The 16015-nt window shown below is 36.8% G+C and overlaps 1 long non-coding RNA gene across 2 annotated transcripts in view; it reads right to left on the bottom strand.

Moving 5' to 3' along the window:
* Positions 1-2037: 2037 nt before the first annotated feature.
* Positions 2038-16015, bottom strand: part of LOC140513162 (uncharacterized) — a 43563-nt gene continuing 29585 nt past the window's right edge. The window contains exons 1-4 of one of the 2 annotated variants that reach the window (XR_011970087.1): positions 9047-9129; positions 7507-7871; positions 4724-4856; positions 2038-2362 (exon numbers count right to left, since the gene is read on the bottom strand). This is a non-coding gene — a long non-coding RNA (uncharacterized lncRNA). Of the gene's footprint in view, positions 2363-4723; positions 4857-7506; positions 7872-9046; positions 9130-16015 lie in introns of those variants that run through there. The other variant, XR_011970086.1, reaches the window with a different exon arrangement.

Genomic DNA, 16015 nt, shown 5'->3' with positions numbered 1-16015 from the left:
AATCCCATGCCCTCCACATCCTCAACCCTGGGAATAGTCCATCATGGCTTCTCTACTGACCTAAGCGCTGACTGCTTGACTCCTGTTAGCTGCACATCCACTCTAGCTTTCCTGCTCCAACATCCTACTTCTGGCCCTTGGGACCAACCGGCCGGCCGTGTGAGCTGAAACTCTGAAGGAAAAAAAAAAATCTACTTCTCTCCCTGAGGCCCTAGGGAAGTTCTTCATCCTGGAGCAAGAGAAGAAAACATGTGCATGCAAATTGTGGTGAGCATCCAACAGCTTCCATTTAATTGCACAATCCTTAGGCAAAACATAGCCTACAGTTTCCTAGCAGGTCTTTTGGGAGCAAATGCTATACCTTAATTACTGTATTTCTTTCAGGTTGCCCAGGGCTATCCTTATAGAAGAGTGTTTTGTTTTACAGAAAAAGGAAAAGAAGAAAAAAAAGAAAAAAAACATAGGCACAACCTCAACCTAATGCCATTAATTGTTTTCATAAAAACAGGACTTCAGGCAAAATGATGTTAAAAGGCATAGTTCTATTGGAGTTCAGCTCAACAAGCATCTATTAAGCACCTACCCTTTGCAAAGCACTATGCTTAGAGCCCTAGGTGCAAAGACAGTTATAACACAGGAATAACATTATAAATGGGAAAAGAGGCTTGGTATAGGGCAAAGAACATTGGATTTGGACTCAGAGTACTTGGGTTAGAATCCTGGCTTTCTTATTTATTAATCACATTAATTTGGGGAAGTTCCTGAACTCTCTGGGCTTTAAGTTTTCTTCATCTATAAAATTAAAAGGTTGGGCTCAGTGATCTCTATAATCCCACTTTAGTTCTAAATCCTGGGGTCCTTGCATGACCTTCATACCTCCCATTCCCCATAAAGGATGTGAGCACTTAACTACTTGGTGAATATTTGAATTGACTCCCATCCTAAGGGATGTTTCCAGAAAGTAGGAGGTGTAGGGACAGTCCTGGATGGGGTGGGGGAAGGGAGAGAAGGTTGGGGCTAAAGTAAAAGTGAAAGGGTCAGGGCAGGGAGGTTTGGGCATTCTGCCTTGGACAAAGGCTGAACTGAGAGGAGAATACAGAACATCCTGAGGCACATAGGAGCCAGGGGGAAGTATGGGGCTAGGAAGTACAAAATAGAACAGGGTAGGGCCAAAGGCACTGGTATAATGGTGAAGGGCAAGGTGGAGGTGGTTGAAGATCCCAAATATTGGGATGGGGGTGATCGTGGATGACTAGGAGGAGGACTAGGTGCTAACAAAAGAGGAAAGAAACTTGCTGAGTAAAAAAGATGAAGGCGTTTGTAAAGATCGGAGCACAGGGCTGAACTTCATTGATTAGGGCAATTTTAAATACAATCAATCAATAAACAAGCATTTGTTAAGGATTTACTGCATGCTGGGTACTGCACTAAGCACTCAAAAAAAGTTTAAGATACAGTCCATAACCTTGAGGACTCAGAGTTGCATGATAGGGACAATAGGCAAACCATTATGTACTCTGTAAATGAGAGGTCATCTTAGAAGGGAGGGACCAGGAGGAAGGGATGGGTATGACCTGGTAAGGCCTCCTGAAGAAGCTGGTATTTGAGCTGAGTCTTAAAGGAACATTGAAGATAGAGATGAGGAAAGAAAACAATCCAGGCATAGGCGACAGTCAGTATAAAGGCAAGGAGTTGGGAGATGAAGTGAAAGGTAAAGAAACAAGGAAGCCAATGGCTTGGTTGAAGAGTTAGGGAAGGGAGACCCATATGAACCTGTGAAAACTGTCTAGATGGGCCTGAGAAAGGGCAGAGAATGGATAAGTTATAGACATGTTGGGGTGGGGGGAGAAAGCACAAGGTGGGGCTGAGCTAAGCCAAGTGGCATTCCAACTGAGGTAGGGCTTATAAGTAAGGGACTACTTATAATGTATGAAATTATTTTGAAGCACCTTTGGTGGAGCAACTTTATGTGAGATTAGGCCTATATCTATACATCATAACTAAAAATACATAAATCAGACATAAATTACAAAAGGATCCATTCCAGAATTCATCTTAATAGTCATTTTCCCTAGTAAATTTAAAATAGAACTCAGTGTGATCTACAATCACGTGAATTATTTTTCCTTGGTGCAGATAACATCATTGCCACAATTTAATTCAGCAGATAAGCTGTGAAGGTTGCTGCAACAAACAAAATCATCCCTATATTGCTTATACACCTATGCCCAGCTGGTAATGAGACTCTCAGAGCTTTGCTAGGCTAGTCAGTGGATAGCAGACAAAAAGTAGATCATCCAGGACATTTCTGAAGCTTTTGAAGTTTGCTAGAATCTTCCAAGTCGTGTTTTACTGGCATTGCCTAGAGTGAAACAGGAGAAATACAAATGAAAACAACTAATACATCAATTTGGCACAAATAAAAGATAAAAAATGGTCATTGCTAGAGGAAAATAGGCACACTAATGCATTGTTGGTGAAGCAGCAAAATGGCTTAATACTCCAAAAACAATTTGGAACTATAATTGAAAACTCACTAAAGTATAGGATATCCTTAGACTTAATGATACAACTACTAGACACATGTCCTAAAGAGATTAAAGACAGAGGAAAATGAACATAAGCAAAAATATTTATAGTAGCACTTTTTTTGTGGTAGCAAAGAGTAGGAAACAAAATGGATGTCCCTAATTGGGAAAACGGCTAAATAGTGATATGTGAATGTAATGAATTATGATTGTACCATAAGAAATGATGACTATGAAGAATCCTGAGAAACTTGGGAAATTTTGCATGAACTGATGTAAAGTAAGCAGAAGTAAGGACAGTTTCCAAAATGACTGTAAATGAGAACAACACTGAAAGTCATCAGAATTCTAATGAATGTTGTGACCTACTGACTTCAGAGACCTAAGGATGAAACATGTCTTCCTTTCAGCAGGGAGGCAATAGACTACAGGTGAAACAGATCAATGTATTGGTTTGTTTTGCTCAGCTGTTTATATTTGTTGCAAGGGAAGGTTTGGTGGTGTTAGGGATGGGAAGCACATTGTAAAGTGACAACTCTTTAAAAAATTTTATTTTTTCCCAATTGCATGTAAAGACAATTTTCACATTCATTTTTTTAAATTCATAGTTCCAAATTCCTCCCTATCTCTCTCACCTCCTCCCTCCCAAAGACAGTAAGCAATCTGAGATGTTATACATATGCAATCACACAAAATGTATTTCCCTATTAATCATATTGTGAAAGAAGACGCAGAACCAAAGGAAAAACACACACACAAAAGTAAAGTGAAAAATAGTATGCCTTGATCTGCATTCAGACTCTATCAGTTCTTTCTCTGGTCATGAACTTTTCATCATAAATCCTTTGGAATTGTCTTGGATCATTGTACTAATGAGAATAACTAAGTAATTCACAATTACAGAAACTAAGTAATTGTAAGTAATTCTTCATACAATGTTGCTGTTACTGTGTACATGTTCTCCTGGTTCTGTTCACTTCACTTTGCATCAGTTCATGTAAGCCTTTCCAAGCTTTTCTGAAATCAGCCTGCTTGTCATTTCTTACAGCAAAATAGTACTCGATTACAACCATATACCACAACTTGTTCAGCTATTTACCAGTGGATGGGCATCCCCTTAATTTATAATTCTTTGCCACCATAAAAAGAGCTGCTATAAATATTGTTGTACAAATAAGTCCCTTTCCATTTTAATACCACAGTAGTGGTATTTCTGGATCAAAGGGTATGCACAGTTTTATAGCCCTTTGGGCATAAACAACTATTTTAAATATCAATATTTTTTCAAAAGAAAAATAACCCAGGAACACCACATTATGATAATCTATAAGAGAATTTTGGAGGATAAAAATAGGATTTAATTTACAAAATTTAAATTTATATTCAGCTTATAAGAAATATAAAGCACCATGAATAAAATGCCCTTATTAGAAATGACTGCCTGATGTAGGCTTTATTTTTGTAGAGGAACTCACCCTTAAAAAGCACTTTATGGATGTATTTTCAGACAGTCTTCTCTATTCCTTAATTTTTTAGTCTTCTTTATTTTCTCATTCCAGACACAGACAAGGATTTTAGATGTTTCCCAGGTTGTCTGCATCCAGCAGGAGAGACCCACTAAAACAAACTGTAATATACGAGCTGTCAAATCAGCGAATATATTTCAGTTCCTGACTCACTCCCCTACCGATGTTAGTTCAAACTTCAGTACACAAAAGATGGCTTTGCGTCCAGAAAACAAAGTGTCAAGGCCATCACCCAGATTTCTCGTCTGACCAGGAGGTATCCTGACTTTAGAGACAGATGAACTGGCTATTGACTCCTGCTGCAGCCCACTCCATGCAGTGGCTGCTTTGGACAAAGTAAGTAGTTCTACAAGGACACTTCCTAGACAGGCAGATGAATTGATCCATATATTTATGTAGCATTCTGCTAAACCAGCACCAGCCAAGAATACCAAAGCTATGGAATGTCCAAGCTGATCACACATTGTTACTTCATATTAGGAGAACCTAGAGCTGCAAACAATTACTTTTACATAGATGGTACCAGTGAAAGGGAACTGTTGGTGAAACAATCCTCCCTCATTTCAGAAAAAGGTGGTGGACTACAGGTATGCAATGACCCATAAAGTGTCTGATGTGGCAGCTGCTGCTGCTACCTCATCCTCTAAATCAGATCATTAGAGATCATACCTGGAAGAAGCCAAACTTCTGGGCTCGATATTCCTTGGCACTATCCATCCTCATCATCATTCCTAAACATCTTCCTTCAGTGTCGTTCATATCTTCTCTCTCCACCTTCTCTTTCCACTTCTTGTTTGGAAAACTGTAACCAAATCAACATGACTATTGCCTCTGGAAAGGGTGTGTGAGGCAATCAGGATAGCTTTAAAAATCATATAATGAATTTATCATACATTTAAAGCAAGCTGTACATAATGATTTTCAATTTCATGTACTCTTTTTCTGTTCTGTTTCATATATTAAAAATGCTCGTTTTATTTGGTGTTTACTAAGTTTGAATTTTTTTTAAAAGTTAAACTAAAAGGAACAAAAAGACATTTCAGTGGACTGTCCCATTGTTGTCTTATATTTGTGACTTTCCAGATCATAACTCCCTTCCCTGACATGCATGCATGCACGTATGTATGTATGTACACACACACATGTGTATATGCATACATTTGCACGTGTGCATGTATACATATTGAGGTATATGTACATATCTATTATCTTCCCCACATAAATATTTGAGAGCCAAGGCTATGTATGTTATTTTTGTGTATGTATTCTCGTTAGCGTAGTGCTTAGTATGTTATTGTTATTGTCCTTCATTCTCAAAGAGGACTAAAATGACATCACCATGATAAAGTGAAGTTTCAATGTGTACAACTGTGGCTGATCAGACCAGTATGAGCTTGGAATTCTCTACCACAGATTAGGCACAGATAGTCCATGTGAACCATTGGAGTGGTTCCTCCAAATTTGTGCATCCTACATTTCCTTTGTGCTATTTCAATTCTGCTTTGCTCATAGCACAGCATCTTTTCTGATGTAGGTACACCATGCTAAGTGGTCCTCTGCCAGTGTCTCTCATGTCCCACAATCAAATCCAAATTTCTTGAGAGAGACCTTGAAAGTGTCTTTGCATCACTTCTTCTGACCACCAGGTGACCGCCTGCCCCATGTGAGTTCTCCATAAAATAGTCTTTTTGGCAAGCGTACATTTTGCATTCAAACATCATGGCCTTATGTAGTAAAGCTTAGTATGTAGTAAGCACTTAATAAATGCTTTTTATTGATTTACTCGGTTGATGTGTGGATTTGTTTTCCTCTGCCTAGTTGTACTTTCTTGCAAGGGTGGGTTTCCTTGGGCATGTGGCTGGGGAATCATTAGAAAGTCACAGTGATTTTTTTTAAGAACATCAATAAAATATTTTTTAAGAAAGAAAATTTGGAATTATGTGAGAAGACTCACTAAAGTGTTCATATTGTTTGACCCAGTTATCTCACTAATGGGCATATACTAAGAGTAGGTTAAATATAAAAAGGCTCAATACCACAATACCTTCATAACAGCACTTATTGCAGCAGCAAAATACTGGAAACAAAGTGAGTATCCATCAAGTAGAGAATGACCAAACAAATGATGGTACATGCATATAATGTAATACTTCCCCATAAGGAATTAATTCATATGGAAAATTCAGAGAAATATGTAAAGATTTGTTTTAACTGATGCAGTGTGAAGTAATTAGAGCTAATGGAGGAATATACAGAATGACCTGAATTATGCAAACAAAAACATCCCTAAAAAGCATCCAAATTCAGATAACGACCATCATCAATTATAAAACATCCCTCCCTCTCTCAGTATAGAGGTGAGGAAATTCAGGGGGTGAATATGGTATACATTGTTAGATATGTTCACTGCGTCAGTAAGTTTTGCTTAACTCTCTGCTCTTTGTTATAAGGAAGGTTTAATGTCAGTGAAACTTCACATCAGGAAATGCCTAAGTTGTGAAAACAAAAGGCATTAATAAAACACTAAGAAATAATATCAAGTGACCAAAGAAGTCCTTAAAGGAAAATTTATAGCTCTAAATACTTTCATCAAGGAAAACAAGAACAGGTTAATGAATTAGATAGCCAAGTATTAAAAAAAAAAAAAACAAGAAAAGCAGAAAAATAAAAAAGGCTTACTTGAAAACAGAAGTAGGCATTTTGAAAATCAAAGAAGAGATAAATAAAACTGATATACAGCTAAGTCCCTCATTTTGGTACATTTCAGCAGAAAGAGAAAAATATTGAAAATAATTATAGGCTGCATAATACCTGAGAGTCTACCTATCAAGAAACAAACAAGAATTACACTAATATAATTATAACACAAAAATTAAAAAACAAACAATTGGAAAGGAATTCATTGTTAATAGAAGTATATAATAAAAATCACAATGCTGGTTAAATTTAATTTAGAGATTCAGTGCCATAACAATAAAAGGACCAAAATACTGACTTTATAGAACTTAACAAAATAACAAAATTCATCTAGAGGACCAAAAGATAAAGAATCTCATGGGAAATTATGAAAAGTGATTATACATTATTTTAATAGTCTCCTAAGTGGTCTCCTTGCCTCAAGCCCCTCCCCATTTCACTCCATCTACAGTGCTACCACAAACACAAATCTAACAATGCCATTTTCCTGCTCAGTTAATTCTAGCGGTTTTCATTGTCTCTAGGATAAAATCTAAATTCCTCTATTTGACTTCTTAAGCCTTTCATAACCTGACCCCAATACAGGCATACTTGGAGTTTTACAAGTCTGGTTTCAGACCACCATTATCAAGTGAATATCACAGAAAAGAGAATCACATGAATATTTTGATTTTCCAATGTATATAAAAATTATTTTTACACTACTCATTCTGTAGGGTGCAATAGTATTATGTCTAAAAAATCAATGTACATACCTTAATTAAAAATACTTTATCGCAAAAAATGCTAACCATCATCTGAGCTTTGAGTGAGTGGTACTCTTTTTGTTGGGAGAGGGTTTTACCTCAATTATGATGGCTGATTACTGATCAGAGTGGTGGTTGCCAAAGGTTGAGGTGACTGTTCCGATTTCTTAAAATAAGACAACAACAAAGTCTATTGCATAGAATGAGTCTTCCTTTCATGAAAGATTTCTCTATAGTATGTGATGCTGTTTGATAGTATTTTACTCACAGTAGAACTTTCAAAATTTCAAAATTCTTTCAAATCCTTCCACTGCTTGATCAACTAAATTAATGTAATAGCCTTCAATATTGTCGTATCTCAGGGAAGAGAGAGGCTGGAAGATAAAGAAATGGGAGAACAGTCAGTCAGTACAGTAGTCACAAGACATGCAACTTTAATGAGTTACCATCTCAGATGGGCACAAATTCATGGCACCAAAACAATTATAAGAGTAGCATCAAAGAGCACTGATCACAGATCATGATAACAGATATAATAGTAATGGAAAAGTTTAAAATATTTTGGGAAGTACTAAAATGTGACACAGACACATGATGTGAACACATGCTGTTGGAAAAAATGGTGCCAATAGACTTGTTGGATGCATGGTCGCCACAAACCTTCAATTTGTTTTAAAAAAAATGCAATATCTATGAAGCGCAATAAAGCCAAGTATAATAAAACAAGGTATGCCTGGTGTGTCTTTCTGATATCCTTGGACATTATTTTTGCTTCTGCACTCAGCAAATCTAGCCAAACTGGCATTTTTTCTCTTCCTCAAATAAAACATGTTATCTCTCATATTCATGTTTGGACACTGCTGATTCCCATGCCATGAATAAAATTTAAGGACAGAGGACCCAAAATTTGGGAGATAAAAAGAGAGTTTATGAAGGGAAAGAGACATCTGAATGGAATCTTGAAGGAAAGGCTTCTGAGAAGAACAAGTGAGAAGAGTGTATTCTCTCGAAACAGAAAACAGCCTGTGAAAAGATAAGGGTGTAGACAACAGAATATTAAAATCAGGAAAGAGACGGAATGGGGAGTATGTAATAATCTGTGTTATGAAATAAGTAAGGAATCATAGTTTGTAGCAATACAATATAGTGTTTTAAATGCCAAGTTAAGGAATGTGCATTTTATACTTGAGGCAACAGGGAGCCAATGAATATTTTTAAGTAGAGAATGACATGGTCAGAACTGTATCTTGGATATTAATTTGGGGACTTCATGAAGGGTGGATTGGAGAGGGAGAGTGAAAACAGAGAGACTAATTTGGAGACTACTGCAACAATCAATAGAGGTGATGAAGGGGTAGGATGACAGTCATGGAAGTATGACTGAAAAGAAAGGGACAGATGCAAGGTGTGTTATCAAGGCAAAAATTGGTCAGTTTGTTGATTGATGGGACATGGAGAAATGAAAGAGAAAAGAATAAAGGATAACTCTGAGGTTAAGGATTTGGGAAACCAGAAGGAAATAGGAAAATTTGGAGGAAAGATTACTTACATTTTTGACATGTTGAGTTTGAGATGGAACATCCAGATGGAAATGTCCAACATGCTATTAACAATATGAGTCTGGAGCCCTCCTTAATAACAAATTAGAAGAGTGATTAGGGCTACATATATAGAATATGAGCATCATAGGGATAATAGAACCTATGGGAACTTATGAGACTACCAAGAAATAGAATTTAGAAAGAAATGAGTATCTAGTTAAGTGCTTTGGAGAGCTCCTAGCCCCAAATTAATGGGCAGAAGATGACTGATGATTCTTACAAAGAAGATTGTAAAAGAATGATCCAGACATGTAAGAGAACCAAGAAAGAATGGTCTCACAGAAGATAAGGAAGAGAAAAATATCCAAGAAATTGGTACGAAAGTGTAAAAAGCTGCAGAGAGGTCAAATAGAATGAGAACAGTGAAAAGCCCATTAATCTTAGCAGTTAAGAGATTGTAACTGTGGAAAGGAGTTTCAGTGGAGTGGTCTGGTGAGAATCCTTACTGAAATCAGTAAAGGTAGAATGAGAGCTAACTACAGATAAGCCCTGTTTTCAAGTAGAATAAGAGATATTTCATCTAGAAATTTCAACTAGAATAAGAAAATAGATGTTATTTACACAATTGAAGTTTGCAAAGTATTATATTTCCATATGTGCATTCATTTTATCCATACAACAATTCTTGGAGAGAGGTACTATAATCATCCCCATATTAGAGACGAGCAAAATGAGGCTCAGAGAAATTTAAGTTCAGGGTCAACCAACCACTGAAGTGTCTTAGTTGGGAATTGAATTCAGGTCTTAGTCCAAATTCAGTATTTTATTTATCACACTGACAGCAAGGCCATTTCTTTAAGTGGGGAATAAATGTAAACAGCTTGCTAAGAGAAGCTCTGTGAGAGCCCCGGAGTTTTGAAAAAATCTTGACAAGACTTGGATAAACTAAAAAAGATTCAGAGAAAGAAAAGCATTTTCTACTCAAGTCTGATGATGAGACCAGGGTTAAATTTAGCAGCGATTAAGAGAAATTAAAGGTTTGCTAATGAGTTATATGAACTGAATAATAATATGAACATTATGAAAAACTTAAGTTTATATAGCACTTCAAGGCTTACAAATTCTTCACGTCAGTCCTGTCAGGTAATGCACATCTTATTATTCCTATCTTACAGATGAAGAAACTTAGTCTCTGAAGCATTAAATGATTTGTTCAGGGGCTGGAACTCAAGTATTTTGACTCGGGTGAGAGGCTTCTGTATTTGTTTAATTCTATAAATATTGCCCTAAATTGTGTATTTGATATCCTGTTAAACAAAGTAATTTTAATTCTTGCCTTTTAGATGCCTTAATTAAGAGTTCTATTTTTTTTCTAGAAAAAACAGGAGTGGAAAAACATACTATGGTCCGACTGATTTGAACATGCCTATGAGAAGCCTAACCATAGGCACAAGACCTAGGTGCCATTGAGTGGCAGCAAGAGTGATATATGAGGCAAAAAAGTTTTTGAAGCATTAATCTTAAAATCCCAGCCTAGAATGGCAACAACATGCAATGGAAAGGTCAGCATCCTGGGTTCCCGTCCTACTTCACCATTAATCAGCTATGCAATCTTGGGCAAATTGCCTCACTTCTATGAACCTTGGTTTCTTCATCAGCAATAAGAGAGTTGTTTTTATAAGAACCTGAACACACTGTAGCTCCCTCTGACTTGTGTTTCTTAGGGTGTCCTATGCAATGTACCTCTCCTTCATGGGCCCACCTCCATTTTTAGACAGCTTAAGAACCAGCTCTATCCTCTCCCTTGATGAAAACTGGGAAAGTTAGAGATTGAAGATGGATCCCTGAGGACTCCTTTACTCCCTGGGAATTTAAATGATATTCTGACACTGAATTGCCTTTGGAGCTCACCAACTGGCTTTTGAGACCTATCAGTTACCCTCAAACTGATTAAACTCATCTATTTCCCTGGATCCCTTTTAATTAGAATTATTTTTGCTTGTCTTTGTTTGAGATCATGATTGTGTTTTTCACTTTAGCTGACCCATAACAGACTCTGCTCCAGCCCCTTCTTTTAACTCTGTGTCTTTCTGTTTCAAGTGTCACTTGTAAACAATATGTTGTTAGATTCTGGTTTCTAATCTGTTCATGAGCTTTCATTTTATGTGTGAATTCTTCCCATTCACATTCACAGTTATGATTTCTAACTGCATATTTCCCTCCATCCAATTTTTTCTATTTATCCTTCTTCCTCTCTCTCTTTTTACCCTGTCCCTCCTCAAAAGTCTGTTTTGCTTCTGACCACTACCTCCCTCAATCTGTTCTCCCTTTTGTCATTCCCATCCCTCTTCCTCTTCTCTCCTTTCCATTCCACTTCCCTATAGATTTCTGCACCCAACTGAGTGTATGTGTGTGTATATATATATATATACATACATAAATACATACATACATACATACATATTCTCTCCTCAATCTATTTTCTAGGTCAGTTGTTTTTCCAATGAGATATTTCACATTTTCTTCTATTTTTTCATTCTTTTGACTTTGTTTTATTGTTTCCTATTGTATTCTCCCACTTGCCCAGTTCTAATATTTAAGGAATTATCTTCTTCAGTGAATTTTTGTACTTCTTTTCCTATTTGACCAATTCTGCTTTTTAGGGAATTCTTTTCCTCAAAGAGTTTTTGCATTACTTTTTCCATTTGGCCTATTCTTTTAAAGGAGTTCTTTCCTCCAGAAATTTTTGTACCTCTTTAACCACCAGGCCAATTCTGTTTTTTAAGGTGTTATTCTCTTCAGTATTTTTTGTGCCTCTTTTAATAAGCTGTTAATTCTCTTTACATAATTTTCTTCTATCACTCTCATTTCTTTTCCCAGTTTTTCCTCCACCACTCTTTTCTATTTCTTTAACTCTTCCTGGAATTCATGTGCCCAATTTGCATTTGTGTTTGAGGTTTTGTTTATACTATTTTCATGTTGTCTTCTTCTGAGTTTTTTGTCTTAGTCTTTGCTGCTGCCGTAATAACTTTTTGTTGTGAAATGCTTTTTTTGTTCTTTGCTCATTTTTCCAGCCCAGTTTTTGACTTTGAACTTTATGGGTTTGTTTTTTATTTTCACATTAGTAGTGTTATAAAGAAGAATGTGTAACAATGGGAAGAACCATGAGAAAGAAGAAATAAAAAAAAGGGAGAGAGGGCAAATAGTATACTTTGATTTGCATCCAGACTCCATCATTCTTTTTCTGGATGTCGACAGCATTTTCCATTATGAGTCTTTTGGGGTTGTCTTAGATCCTTGCATTGCTAAGCAGAGATAAGTTTATCAAAGTTAGTCATCACAAAATGTTGCTGTTACTACACACAATGTTCTCCTAGCTCTGCTAACTTCACTCAGCATCAGTTCATGTAAGTCTTTCCAAGCTTTTCTGAAGACCACTTGCTCATCATTTCTTATAAAACAATACTATTCCATTACATCCATATATCACAACTTTTTCAGCCATTTCCTGGTTGATGGGCACCCCCTCAACTTCCAATTCTTGGCCATAACAAAGAGCTACTATAAGTATTTTTGTACATATAGGTCTTTTTCCTATTTTTATGATCTCTTTGGGATGCAGTCCTAGAAGTGATAACGCTGAGTTAAGGGGTATGCATATTTTTATAGCTATTTGGGCATAGTTCCAAAATGATGGTTGGATCAGTTTGCAACTTCACCCACAGTACACTAGCATCCCAATTTTCCTACACCTTCTCCATCATTTATTATTTTCCTGTTTTGTCATGTTAACCAATCTGATAGGTATGATGTGGTACCACAGAGTTGTTTTGATTTGCATTTCTCTCATCAAAGTAATTTAGAGCATTTTTTTATATGACTATAGATAACTTAATTTCTTTACCAGAAAACTCTTATTCCTATCCTTTGACTGTTTGTCAATTGGAGAATGACTTTCATTCTCACAAATTTGACTCAGTTCTCTATATATTTTAGAAATGAAGTCTTTATCAGAGACACTGGCTGTAAAAATTGTTTCCCAGCTTTCTGCTTCCTTTCTAATCTTGGTTGCATTGACTTTGTGCAAAAACTTTTCAACTTAATATAATCAAAATTATCCATTTTACATTTTGTAATGTTCTCTACTACTTGTTTTGTCATAAATTCTTCAATTCTCCATAAATCTGACAGGGAAACTATTCCTTGATCTCCTACTTTGCTTGTAGTATCAGTCTTTATATCTAAATCATGTCCCCATTTTGACTTTATCATGGTATAGGGTGTAATATATTGGTCAATGCCTAGTTTCTGTCATACTATTTTCCATTTTTCCCAGTAGTTTTTGTAAAATATATTGCAGAAGCTGGAGTCTTTGTGTTTATCAAACAGTAGATTACTGTGGTCAAGGACTACTGTGTCTTGTGTACCCAACCTATTCCTCTAATCCACCACTCTATTTCTTAGCCAGTACTGCATAATTTTGATGACTGATGTTTTACAATACAATTTAAGATTTGGTACAGCTAGGTTACCTTCCCTTTCATTTCTTTTCATTAATTCCTTTAATATTCTGGACCTTTTGTTTTTTCTAGCTCTATAAAAACTTTTTTGGTAGTTTGATCCATATGGCATTGAATAAGTAAATTAATTTAGGTAGAATTATCATTCTTATCATATTATCTTGGCCTATTCATGAGTAACTGATATTTTTCCAATTATTTAGGTCTAACTTTGAGTGAAAAGTGTTTTGTAATTTTGTATAATTCCTGGATTTGTCTTGGCAGGTAGACTCCCAAATATTTTACAATATCTATAGTAACTTTAAATGAATTTTCTCTCTATCTCTTGCTTTTGGACTTTGTTATTAATATATAGAAATGCTGATGATTTATGTGAGTTTATTTTGTATCCTGCAACTTTGCTAAAGTTGTTTCTTATTTCAAGTACTTTTCTACTTGATTCTCTAGGATCATCTTAGTCTACCATCATATCATCTGCAAAGAGTGATAGTTTTTTTTCCTCTTGCCTATTCTAATTCCTTCAATTTCTTTTTCTTCTCTTATTACTAAAACTAACATTTCTAGCATAATATTGAATAGCAGTGGTGACTGAACATTATGTTAAAGTAGGTCTCTGCTTATCTGGAGGTGGGAGGACACTGCTGTTTTAGACATTTTTGTGCTACTATTTTCAGAGGTAGTTCTGGTGTTTTTGTTGCTTCCCAGGTGGTATGATCTAAAGAGAGGTGTGTGGTCACTGCTTTCCTGGGCTGCATTCTGTTTTTTACCCAGGAAGAACCCCTGCTTCTTTGTAGCCACAAGCTGTAGTACTCCTCTTGTCCCTGAGAATGTGACCAGGTTCCTTGTTCCCATGCAGCTGCAAGTACTAGAGTATTCCTCTATGCCTTGGAACTATGATCAGGGCTTCTGCTTTCTTGTGACTGACCACATGTCCTTCTCCACCCTGAAACTGTGACCCAGAACATAGGAGTTGGGCAACAGAGTTGCCAAACAACCAGAACTTGCACCCAGGGCCAGCAAAGGGTCCTGTGTAACTTCTTTCTGACCAGTTATCCAGTCCTCTTATTATCTCTGTGTTGAGAATTTCCAAAATTGCTGCTCCTGCTGTCATGTCTACCTCCAAGGTCCACTATTGATGTTTTCAAATTACATTCCTGACACCATTTATGTGACCTTGAGCAAACTACTTAAATACTCCCTTCTTTAGTTTGTTTTTTATCTGTATAACAAATAAATTGGACTAGCTGACCTCTGAGTTTCCTTCTAATTCTAAATCTCTGATCTCACTCACAGACCATGTCTGCTGCACCATAAATGTTAACTGTACCCCTGAACCCCCTTTCTCCCCCAAGTGAGCCTTTTGCTTTATCTTTCTAGAAAACAGACCTCCATGCTACTGTCACTTTCTGCATCACCCCCTAAACTTCCTTTCTTGCATCCCTTTACACCCAACTGAATATAAGGTCTTTGAGGATAGGAATCATCTTGTCTGCTTTTATTTTTATGCCCAGCACAGTGCCTGGCACATAGTAAGAACTTAATAAAGGTTATACATATCAGTGAACTAAATTCTATCAAGTGACAGGAGAGAGAATGCCTTATGATGCATGCTTCCTGTTCACATGTGAGGCTATACCCCACTCCAGAAGGCATAACTACCTTTCTCTCTATGGCCATGATTCCATTCCCCTATTTTGTGGCTCCCTATAAAAGGCAAATCCACAAACAGAACTGAAGTGAACCATGCTGCCAACTGTCATCAGTGTACCTTCTGCTAACTTTGGAAATCAGCTAAAGCTGTACATGCTGGGGAAGAATATATTTACCATGGAGAATAAGAGCCAGTCTTGTGGCAATAAATTTAAATGGTTTAAAGAAACGGAACTGTTCCAAAGGTTGTTCTGTGGTGGAATGATGTCATCAAAAACAGAGAATAGGGAAGAAGACTCCTCAAGAGACTGACTTTCAGTCCCCTACACTAATGAGTTTCACCCACAGAAACTCATGAGTTTTAGTCAAGACAGAGAATGGAGTTCCTTGTCCAGTTCCTTATGGTCCCTCTCACCATCCGTTTAATTTTCTAGACTAAAATACCTCTCACGCTGAACACTACTGAGTTATATGTGTTGTCTCTTTCTTTCAGAAAGCCCCCTGAAGGTAGGGGATGGATTCACTTTTCTATTTGTATCCTCAGCTTAGCATAATTTTTGACACATAATAAGCACTGATAGCTCTCTCTCTGTCTCTGTCTCTGTCTCTATCTCTCTGTCTCTGTCTCTCTCTGTCTCTCTGTCTCTCTCTGTCTCTCTCTGTCTCTGTCTCTCTCTGTCTCTCTCTCTCTCTCTCTCTCTCTCTCTCTCTCTCTCTCTCTCTCTCTCTCTCTCTCTCTCTCTCTCTCCAGTTGCCATGAAATGAAGAAAGAGAAGAAAGGGGAAGAGTTTCACACCACAGCAATCA

The sequence above is a fragment of the Notamacropus eugenii genome, chromosome 7, assembly GCF_028372415.1.
Source record: "Notamacropus eugenii isolate mMacEug1 chromosome 7, mMacEug1.pri_v2, whole genome shotgun sequence".
In the NCBI taxonomy this organism is placed as follows: Eukaryota; Metazoa; Chordata; class Mammalia; order Diprotodontia; family Macropodidae; genus Notamacropus; species Notamacropus eugenii.
This window is presented reverse-complemented; position numbering and strand designations above follow the sequence as displayed.